This window comes from Bufo bufo, chromosome 10 (assembly GCF_905171765.1).
Source record: "Bufo bufo chromosome 10, aBufBuf1.1, whole genome shotgun sequence".
Lineage (NCBI taxonomy): Eukaryota > Metazoa > Chordata > Amphibia > Anura > Bufonidae > Bufo > Bufo bufo.
This window is the reverse complement of record NC_053398.1, coordinates 144,779,841-144,791,095: the sequence shown is the minus strand read 5'-3', so window position 1 is coordinate 144,791,095 and position 11,255 is coordinate 144,779,841. Positions and strand designations below refer to the sequence as shown.

Below are 11,255 nucleotides of genomic sequence, written 5' to 3'. Positions count from 1 at the left end.
GTGTCCTCTTGGCCTGTCCCTGGTGTCCTCTCGGCTTGTTCTCGGTGCTCTCATGGCTTGTTAACAGGGTTCTTTCAGCCTGTCCCTAGTGTCCTCTTGGCCTGATTGGCCTGTCCCTGGTATTCTCTCAGCCTGCCCCCAGTGTCCTCTTGGCCTCTCCCTGGTGTTCTCTCAGCCTACCCCCAGTGTCCTCCCGGCTTTTCCCTGATGTCCTCTCAGCCTGCACCCAATGTCCTCTTGGCCTGACCCTGGTGTTCTCTTGGCCTGACGCTGGTGTTCTCTTGGCCTATCCCTGGTGTTCTCTCAGCCTGCCCCCAGTGTCCTTTGGCCTGTCCCTTGTGTCCTCTCAGCCTGCATCCAATGTCCTCTCGGGCTGTCCCTGGTGTCCTCTCAGGCTGCACCCAGTGTACTATTGGTCTGTCCCGAGTGTCCTCTCGGCCTTTCCCTGGTGTCCTCTCAGCCTGTCCCAAATGTCCTTTTTGCCTGACCTCGGTTTGCTCTCGGTCTGCACCCAGTGTCCTCTCAGTCCTCTTGGCCTGTCCCTGGTGTCCTCTCGGCCTGTCCCTGGTGTCCTCTCGCCTGTCTCCGATAATCTCTTTGACTGACCTTAGTTTGCTCTCGGTCTGCACCCAATGTCCTCTCAGCCTGCACCGGATGTCCTCTCGGCCTTTCCCTGGTGCCCTCTCAGCCTGCACCCAATGTCCTCTTGGCCTGACCCTGGTGTTCTCTCGGCCTATCCTTGGTGTTCTCTCAGCCTGCCCCCAGTGCCCTCTTGGGCTGTGACCGGTGTCCTCTCAGACTGCATCCAGTGCACTATTGGTCTGTCCCTGGTGTCCTCTCAGCCTGTCCCTGGAGTTCTCTCGATTGATGCCTTGTGCTGCTGGTTTCTATGTTCATTTGGAGCTGGGAATGTTCTCACATCCTGCCATTGTGTGTGATGAGAGGAACCACTATGCCCCTAATGAGTAAGGATGAATCACAGGGTCTGCAGGTCCACAAATTTCCACCATGGCAGGTGCCAGGAGGAGACCACCAGCAGCTGTACAAAGTCACCACCACACAGAAGAAGACATCATCCCAATAACCAGGAGGAGACTACCAGCTGCTGGACAGAGTCACCACCACACAGAAGAAGACATCATCCCAATAACCGGGAGGCCAGACAGACTGAGCCCTGCCCTGAGTCAACCAGAACTCGGACCATCAGTGATTCCTCAGCAATGATCAACAAGTACCCGTCCCCAGACTACAGGATAGGATTAGATACACATCTCAGCAGACAGTATCACATAGGATAGGATTAGATACACATCTCAGCAGACAGTATTACACAGGATAGAATTAGATACACAGCTCAGCAGACAGTATAACACAGGATAGGATTAGATACACAGCTCAGCAGACAGTATCACACAGGATAGGATTAGATACACAGCTCAGCAGACAGTATAACACAGGATAGGATTAGATACACAGCTCAGCAGACAGTATCACACGTGAAAGGCTTAGATACAAAGCTCAGCAGACTGTATCACACAGGATAGGATTAGATACACAGCTCAGCAGTCAGTATCACATAGGATAGGATTAGATACACATCTCAGCAGACAGAATCACATATGTTAGGATTAGATACACATTTTTTTTGCAAACCTCTCTTCTTCTTTTTCCTCCTGGCAGGCTCCTCTCCTCTCTCCTCCTGGCAGGCTCTCCTCCTCTCTCCTCCTGGCAGGCTCTTCTCCTCTCTCCTCCTGGCAGGCTCTTCTCCTCTCTCCTCCTGGCCAGCTACTCTCCTCTCTCCTCCTGGCCAGCTCTTCTCCCCTCTCCTCCTGGCAGGCTCCTCTCCTCTCTCCTCCTGGCAGGCTCTTCTCCCCTCTCCTCCTGGCAGGCTCTTCTCCCCTCTCCTCCTGGCAGGCTCTTCTCCCCTCTCCTCCTGGCAGGCTCTCCTCCTCTCTCCTCCTGGCAGGCTCTTCTCCTCCTCTCTCCTCCTGGCAGGCTCTTCTCCCCTCTCCTCCTGGCAGGCTCTTCTCCTCTCTCCTCCTGGCAGGCTCTTCTCCTCCCCTCTCCTCCTGGCAGGCTCTTCTCCTCTCTCCTCCTGGCCAGCTCCTCTCCTCTCTTCTCCTGGCCAGCTCTTCTCCTCTCTCCTCCTGGCAGGCTCTCCTCCTCTCTCCTCCTGGCAGGCTCTTCTCCCCTCTCCTCCTGGCAGGCTCTTCTCCTCCCCTCTCCTCCTGGCAGGCTCTTCTCCCCTCTCCTCCTGGCAGGCTCTTCTCCTCTCTCCTCCTGGCAGGCTCTCCTCCCCTCTCCTCCTGGCAGGCTCTTCTCCTCTCTCCTCCTGGCAGGCTCTTCTCCTCTCTCCTCCTGGCAGGCTCTTCTCCTCCCCTCTCCTCCTGGCAGGCTCTTCTCCTCTCTCCTCCTGGCAGGCTCTTCTCCTCTCTCCTCCTGGCAGGCTCTTCTCCTCTCTCCTCCTGGCAGGCTCTTCTCCTCTCTCCTCCTGGCCAGCTCTTCTCCTCTCTCCTCCTGGCAGGCTCTTCTCCTCTCTCCTCCTGGCAGGCTCTCCTCCCCTCTCCTCCTGGCAGGCTCTTCTCCTCTCTCCTCCTGGCAGGCTCTTCTCCTCTCTCCTCCTGGCAGGCTCTTCTCCTCTCTCCTCCTGGCCAGCTCTTCTCCTCTCTCCTCCTGGCAGGCTCTTCTCCTCTCTCCTCCTGGCAGGCTCTTCTCCTCTCTCCTCCTGGCAGGCTCTTCTCCTTCTCTAATAGGTTGTGTTGTTTTGTATTTCAGGCGGCAGCCCCCGATGTGTAGCACTGATGCTGATTACACGGCCTTTATCTGCAGCAGCACACACACTGACTCATCATTAGTCAGCCCTGTTTACATGTAGTCATTGACTAAGGCTACTTTCACACTAGCGTTTCTATTTTCCGGTATTGAGATCCTTCAACATGTTGTCCCCATTCATTGTCAATGGGGACAAAACTGAACTGAACAGAACGGAGAGCTCCAAAATACATTCCGTTCCATTTGGTTGCGTTCTCATACCGGAGAGCAAACCGCAGCATGTTGTATTTTGCTTTCCGTCCTGGGATGCGGAGCAAAACGTATCCGGCATGACCCCCAATGCAAGTCAATGGGGACGGATCAGTTTTCTCTGCCACAATAGAAAATGGATTTGTCCCCCATTGACTTTCAATGGAGTTCATGATGGATCCGTCTTGGCAATGTTAAAGATAATACAACCGGATCCGCTCTGAACGGATGCAGACGGTTGTATTATCAGTAATCGAGGCGTTTTTGCTGAACCCTGCCGGATCCAGTAAAAACGCTGGTGTGAACGAAACCTAAATCCGTCACCAGTTCTCAGCTCCACGAGGAGCGCAGGCTGCAGGTTGGATGGTGCGTCTGAGGAATATATATATATACACAGTGTATTGATATAAAAGCTGAACATCCTGAAGTGCATGAGGAGCAGGGAATCCCTCGTCTACCGGACTGTATACAACAAAGCCCCTGACATTGTGTATTAGCTCCATATACAAGGCAGAGCTCTAATGTATAGGACAGTATATAAGGCAGGTCTATAATGTAAAAAAGAATATAATAGGATAGCCTCTAATCTCAGAGATTGTATAACGTAATTTACTTGAAATTTTCATCTCCTGTAGTCCATAGGCAGCACAGTCATGAATGGGTTAAAGGGCAGCTGTCAGCAGTTTTGTCCCTATGACACTGGCTGACCTGTTACATGTGCGCTTGGCAGCTCAAGGCATCCGTGTTGGTCCCATGTTCATATGTGCCTGAGAAAAATGATGCTTTAATATATGCAAATGAGCCTCTAGGAGCAACGGGGGCGTTGCCATTACACCTAGAGGCTCTGCTCTCTCTGCAACTGCCGCGCCCCCTGCACTTTGATTGACAGGGTCAAACAGTGAAAAGGTCATCACAGCTGGACCTGTCAAAAGTCTATATTTACACCATGGGCAAACTTAAAAGGCTTCTACAGATGCGGTTTATACAGAAACTGTAGAGCGACTAAGTTTGACAGGAAGACGACTAAAATAACGTCTAAGGTAAACACATTTGAATGGAAAATCAAAGAAACCCTATCATGTAAGAGTGAGGCAGTCGTATATGTTCTAGAATGCCCATGTGCTAAACAGTACATAGGCCGCACAGGCAGAACGTGTAATACTAGAGTATCAGAACATAGTAACAATATCAAAAAGGGGTAAGAAAAACGCACTTTATCATGTCACTTTAAAACGCACTTTATCAAGTCACTTTAAAACGCACTTTATCAAGTCACTTTAAAACGCACTTTATCATGTCACTTTAAAACGCACTTTATCAAGTCACTTTAAGACACACCCTGCCAGTGATCCATCAGGTGTGAAATATGCAGCAATTCAATTAGTGAAGAAAGATTGGAGGGAGGCGACTTTATCTCTAAAATGTCGAGATACGAGTCTAGAACGATCTATGAATTTGGCTCGTTGGCAGGTGTACATGACATGTCGATGCTAGGCTGTTTTCCAGCACATCGACAGGACCTGCATCCTCCAACTAGCCCTATAACATCTACAGATATATTACTTCGTATTCTTTTGTATTATATGGATATATATGAAGGTGTTTATTATTTAAAAGTAAGGAAATAATGTAAAATGTTGCTATGAGAAGGTGAATGTACCGCAACATGTGTATAAGAGATAAACGGTAATTTGTAGTCCGGTCCAAGTTTTTAGCAACCGTACCGGCTAGATACAGTCCGCTCCGGGTTTTAAGTGTTTAACATTGGCTCAATATAAGGAGCAACTTGTCCCTCATTTTATATCATATCTTTTGACCACTGAAGAAGGTTTTGAAACGCGTTTGGTAAAGAACTATAGGAGATAATACTCTGGTATTTAGGAAGCAAAGATCTTCTATCAAAGAACAAGATACATGCCACAAAGCGGAGTTGGCGTCCCGATATCCCTAACTCGCATGCGCTGAAACAAGAGTGCCGGTGCAAGCGCGGGGACTGACTGCGAGATTCAGTGGTCTCGGAAGGAAACAGCCCACAGGGGAAAGCCACGTACTGTATGTAATAACTATTATATTGGCAACATCGGACAAACACACCAGATCACTGGTAAGCAAGATAAAAATACATTGTATCCTGCTTAAATGCGCACAAAGTATGCTGCATATGGAAATATAATACAAAGTGGCAATAAGACTGAACCACATCAATATAAGACGATACGTTGTGCATGAATATATCAATTGGAGAACTATATGCTTTGATAATACCGCAATACATTAATGAAGGTTCCAAAAATTGCGTGAGCTCCACAATTGGAACCAAAAGAGGGACCGAGACTACAATCAGCCAAAAAATATATTATTAAGAGATACATGTTATATGTATATATATATATATATATATATATATACACTCACCTAAAGAATTATTAGGAACACCTGTTCTATTTCTCATTGATGCAATTATCTAGTCAACCAATCACATGGCAGTTGCTTCGATGCATTTAGGGGGGTGCTCCTGGTCAAGACAATCTCCTGAACTCCAAACTGAATGTCAGAATGGGAAAGAAAGGTGATTTAAGCAATTTTGAGCGTGGCATGGTTGTTGGTGCCAGACGGGCCGGTCTGAGTATTTCACAATCTGCTCAGTTACTGGGATTTTCACGCACAACCATTTCTAGGGTTTACAAAGAATGGTGCGAAAAGGGAAAAACATCCAGTATGCGGCCGTCCTGTGGGCGAAAATGCCTTGTGGATGCTGGAGGTCAGAGGAGAATGGGCCGACTGATTCAAGCTGGTAGAAGAGCAACGTTGGCTGAAATAACCACTCGTTACAACCGAGGTCTGCAGCAAAGCATTTGTGAAGCCACAACACGCACAACCTTGAGGGGGATGGGCTACAACAGCAGAAGACCCCACCGGGTACCACTCATCTCCACTACAAATAGGAAGAAGAGGCTACAATGTGCACGAGCTCACCAAAATTGGACTGTTAAAGACTGGAAAAATGTTGCCTGGTCTGATGAGTCTCGATTTCTGTTGAGACATTCAAATGGTAGAGTCTGAATTTGGAGTAAACAGAATGAGAACATGTCTCCATCCTCTGATGGCTACTTCCAGCAGGATAATGCACCACGTCACAAAGCTCCAATCATTTCACATTGGTTTCTTGAACATGACAATGAGTTCACTGCACTAAAATGGCCCCACAGTCACCAGATCTCAACCCAATAGAGCATCTTTGGGATGTGGTGGAACGGGAGCTTCGTGCCCTGGATGTGCATCCCTCAAATCTCCATCAACTGCAAGATGCTATCCTATCAATATGGGCCAACATTTCTAAAGAATGCTATCAGCACCTTGTGGAATCAATGCCACGTAGAATTAAGGCAGTTCTGAAGGAAAAAGGGGGTCCAACACCGTATTAGTATGGGGGCACTAATAATTCTTTAGGTGAGTGTATATATATATATATATATATATATATATATATATATATTGTTTTTTTTTGTTTAGTTTTTTTTATTCCATTTTATTTTATCTCATTTTAGATTGATGTTTGAATTGTATGAAAGGTATATTTTTTCAAAATAAAATGCTATATGTATTATATAGAGCCGGCTATTGATTGAATATTATAGTACTACAGCTAGGTGGTTATAGCGGGCAGTGCTATATTCCGGTGAGCTCTTCATGTAGAAATTAGCGTGTGAATGGTTAGCAAAAGCAGCTACTTCTTCAATGCGGTATAATTGGTCAGCTTTGCGCAACCATTGAGACATAGCGGGACATGTTGTAGTTCTCCATAGTGGAGGAATAAGGATCTTAGCTGCTGCTAATAAGTAGGAGAAATGAGAACATCTCGCCAAACAGATGAGACCAAGGTGGAGATGTTTGGCCATAATGCATAGCCCCACATCTGGTGAAATCCCCTCGTGCCAGCTGTCCAGCACAGGGGTGGAGGGGGATGACTGGGGTTGGTTCTGCAGCCACAGGACCTACACACCGTGCAGTCACTATGAACTCGAACACCGCAGCAAATAACAGCAGAACCCTAGAAAAAAGAGAATCAAGGTGCTGCAATGGTCTAAAATCCAGACCTCAACCCCATAGAGATGCTGTGACGAGACCATAAGAGAGCAAAATGAACGCCTACAAAACCTAATGATCTCAAACCCATAGAGATGCTGTGACCGGACTATAAGAGAGCAAAGCGAACGCCTACAAACCTCAGAGACCTGAAGAACGTTGTAAAGAAAGTCCAGACCTCAACCACATAGAAATGCTATGACTGGACCAAGAGACTGATAAAGTCATCAAGAAACCAGGTCTTCAAGTTGTTGCTGCTGCTACAAGGTCTGGATTCATAGGGGGGGCTTGTATATATGGATTCATGAGGGGCATTTATATATGGAGTCACAGGGCACACTTTGGGGCTGATTTAGGTCTTCTGAAGAGATCAGGGATCCCTGATAGGCTCTGTGGGCCCCTGTAGGATGTGCCTCGGCCTGGAGACTGTGCCTGGCAGGTGTTGATGTCACCTGCTCACTGCTGGGTCGGGGGAATCAGTCTGACGCACGCCCCCACCCCCTCCTATTTCCTTCTTGGATCCCTTCCATCATTCTTCTCTGTTAATAAAGGTGGATTGGAGCCCAGAGTAGAGGACGAAACGCTGAAGCCCCGCAGGTGAATTCCAGGAATGTAAGACCAAGAGAAGTCCAAGAGCCAAAGTCAAACCCCTGCCTCCCCCCCCCCCCCCCCGCCCCCGGATCCACGCTTCATTAATCCTACCAAAGAACTCTCAGCCGGCACATGATGAGGACTCCATGCTGTACTACCATATCCACCCTCACATGACAAGGAACGCCTGTAGCCATTTAACAATCGCTTCACAAGTGATGTAAGTGACTACAGCCGCAATGACACCACGTGTTCTCGGCGTCACTGTCACGTCTGGTAGGGAACAGTGCGCCCTGTAGCCTAAAACCACAGCACTGTCCCTACCTAATGGACGATTCGCCCTAAACAGCGGACGCCAACTGGACAACAGTCCCTTTCCTGCTAAGTGCACGGGATTAAAGGAAAGGGAGGAAACAGCCGGAACCAAATCAGGCAGGCACTATAAGAAATCAAAATCGGAGTCTGAACAAGCCTAAGTCCTAGCCAGAGATGTCAGAACCAAGAATCAGTACTGTACCAAGTCAGAACCAGGGGGTCAGGCAGATTCAGCAGACATTAGTGAGGTCAAGGCTAGCAAGGGTCCAAAATTCAAGAATTCAAGCCGATAACGTTCATGAGGTTCAGGAGACCGGATCGCAGGAGACTGCGGCCATCTGTTCGCCTGTCGCTGAGCACCATCACACGGGCCGATTGGTCTGACATCTCACCGGACCCCGGCGTGATGTCAGCTCACACAGAACGATGACGCTGGGCCTAATTGGTACAGCGTCCCGCCATGCTGCATGTCCAGACGGACTCCTCGTGGGAGCGTGGACAGGTAAGTACATAACAATCTCTTTGTGGAATCGTTCACCTTTAGAAGATAGTCGCATACACCATTATCCACACCATGATCGAGTGATTATTTTGCATACCCACTACATCCTGACCAGAATGGCTTTTTACTCAAGAGACGCACAACCTTACATCAACTCAAGAGTCTGAGGTCGAGAAAAGCTGCAGAGGAAGAGAACTGAGAATGTGGTCAGAAAGTTTAAGCCACCACCATCTGACATGAAGACACAGATGTAGCCAAGAGAACACCATCTAAGAGTGTCAGATGTATGTACCTGGGGCCCCTTCAGCCAGGAGAGCTACGGTTGTGCTCAGAAGTTTACATACCCTTGCAGAATTTATGATTTCTTAACCATTGTTCAGAGAATATCCGTCACTCACGGTTAGTGGTCGGCTGAAGCCGTTTATTGTCAATCAACAGTTTACTCTTTTTAAATCATAATCACAGCACAAACTACCCAAATGACCCTCATCAAAAGTTTACATACCCTGGTGATTTGGCCTGATAACATGCACACAACTTGACACAAAAGGGTTACAATGGCTATTAAAGGTGACCATCTTCACCTGTGATCTGTTTGCTTGTAATTGGTGGTTGTGTATAAAGGTCAGTGACTTTCTTGACTCCTGACCGACCCTTGCATTTAACATTCAGTGCTTTATAGGGGCGCTGTAGGGAGAGAATTATAGGGGCGCTGTAGGGAGAGAATGATAGGGGCGCTGTAGGGAGAGAATGATAGGGGCGCTGTAGGGAGAGAATTATAGGGGCGCTGTAGGGAGAGAATTATAAGGGCGCTGTAGGGAGAGAATTATAGGGGCTCTGTAGGGAGAGAATTATAAGGGCGCTGTAGGGAGAGAATTATAGGGGCGCTGTAGGGAGAGAATTATAGGGGCGCTGTAGGGAGAGAATGATAGGGGCGCTGTAGGGAAAGAATGATAGGGGCGCTGTAGGGAAAGAATTATAGGGGCGCTGTAGGGAGAGAATTATAGGGGCGCTGTAGGGAGAGAATTATAGGGGCGCTGTAGGGAGAGAATTATAGGGGCGCTGTAGGGAGAGAATTATAGGGGCGCTGTAGGGAGAGAATTATAGGGGCGCTGTAGGGAGAGAATTATAGGGGCGCTGTAGGGAGAGAATTATAGGGGCGCTGTAGGGAGAGAATTATAGGGGCACTGTAGGGAGATAATTATAGGGGCACTGTAGGGAGATAATTATAGGGGCGCTGTAGGGAAAGAATTATAGGGGCGCTGTAGGGAAAGAATTATAGGGGCGCTGTAGGGAAAGAATTATAGGGGCGCTGTAGGGAAAGAATTATAGGGGCGCTGTAGGGAGAGAATTATAGGGGTGCTGTAGGGAGAGAATTATAGGGGCTCTGTAGGGAGAGAATTATAGGGGCGATGTAGGGAAAGAACTATAGGGGCGCTGTAGGGAGAGAACTATAGAGGCGCTGTAGGGAGAGAATTATAGGGGCGCTGTAGGGAGAGAATTATAGGGGCGCTGTAGGGAGAGAATTATAGGGGCTCTGTAGGGAGAGAATTATAGGGGCGCTGTAGGGAGAGAATTATAGGGGCTCTGTAGGGAGAGAATTATAGGGGCGATGTAGGGAAAGAACTATAGGGGCGCTGTAGGGAGAGAACTATAGGGACGCTGTAGGGAGAGAACTATAGGGGCGCTGTAGGGAGAGAACTATAGGGGCGCTGTAGGGAGAGAATTATAGGGGCGCTGTAGGGAGAGAATTATAGGGGCGCTGTAGGGAGAGAATTATAGGGGCGCTGTAGGGAGATAATTATAGGGGCGCTGTAGGGAGAGAATTATAGGGGCGCTGTAGGGAGAGAATTATAGGGGCGCTGTAGGGAGAGAATTATAGGGGCGCTGTAGGGAGAGAATTATAGGGGCGCTGTAGGGAGAGAATTATAGGGGCGCTGTAGGGAGAGAATTATAGGGGCGCTGTAGGGAGAGAACTATAGGGACGCTGTAGGGAGAGAACTATAGGGGCGCTGTAGGGAGAGAATTATAGGGGCGCTGTAGGGAGAGAATTATAGGGGCGCTGTAGGGAGAGAATTATAGGGGCGCTGTAGGGAGAGAATTATTGGGGCGCTGTAGGGAGAGAATTATAGGGGCGCTGTAGGGAGAGAATTATAGGGGCGCTGTAGGGAGAGAATTATAGGGGCGCTGTAGGGAGAGAATGATAGGGGCGCTGTAGGGAAAGAATGATAGGGGCGCTGTAGGGAATTATAGGGGTGCTGTAGGGAGAGAATTATAGGGGCTCTGTAGGGAGAGAATTATAGGGGCGCTGTAGGGAAAGAACTATAGGTGCGCTGTAGGGAGAGAATTATAGGGGCGCTGTAGGGAGAGAATTATAGGGGCACTGTAGGGAGATAATTATAGGGGCGCTGTAGGGAGATAATTATAGGGGTGCTGTAGGGAGAGAATGATAGGGGCGCTGTAGGGAAAGAATTATAGGGGCGCTGTAGGGAGAGAATTATAGGGGCGCTGTAGGGAGAGAATTATAGGGGTGATGTAGGGAAAGAACTATAGGGGCGCTGTAGGGAGAGAATTATAGGGGCGCTGTAGGGAGATAATTATAGGGGCGCTGTAGGGAGATAATTATAGGGGCGCTGTAGGGAGAGAATTATAGGGGCGCTGTAGGGAGAGAATTATAGGGGCACTGTAGGGAGATAATTATAGGGGCACTGTAGGGAGAGAATTATAGGGGCACTGTAGG

The 11,255-nt window shown here is 48.5% G+C and overlaps 1 protein-coding gene across 2 annotated transcripts in view; it reads right to left on the bottom strand.

Annotated features, from left to right (window-relative positions):
* Positions 1 to 2,805, bottom strand: part of LOC120980720 (adhesion G-protein coupled receptor G1-like) — a 25,366-nt gene extending 22,561 nt beyond the window's left edge. Inside the window, exon 1 of one of the 2 annotated variants that reach the window (XM_040409976.1) lies at positions 2,716 to 2,805. The gene's annotated coding sequence lies outside the window, so the exon portion shown is untranslated. Of the gene's footprint in view, positions 1 to 2,689 lie in introns of both variants that reach the window. The other variant, XM_040409975.1, reaches the window with a different exon arrangement.
* Between the last annotated feature and the right edge of the window lie 8,450 nt (positions 2,806 to 11,255).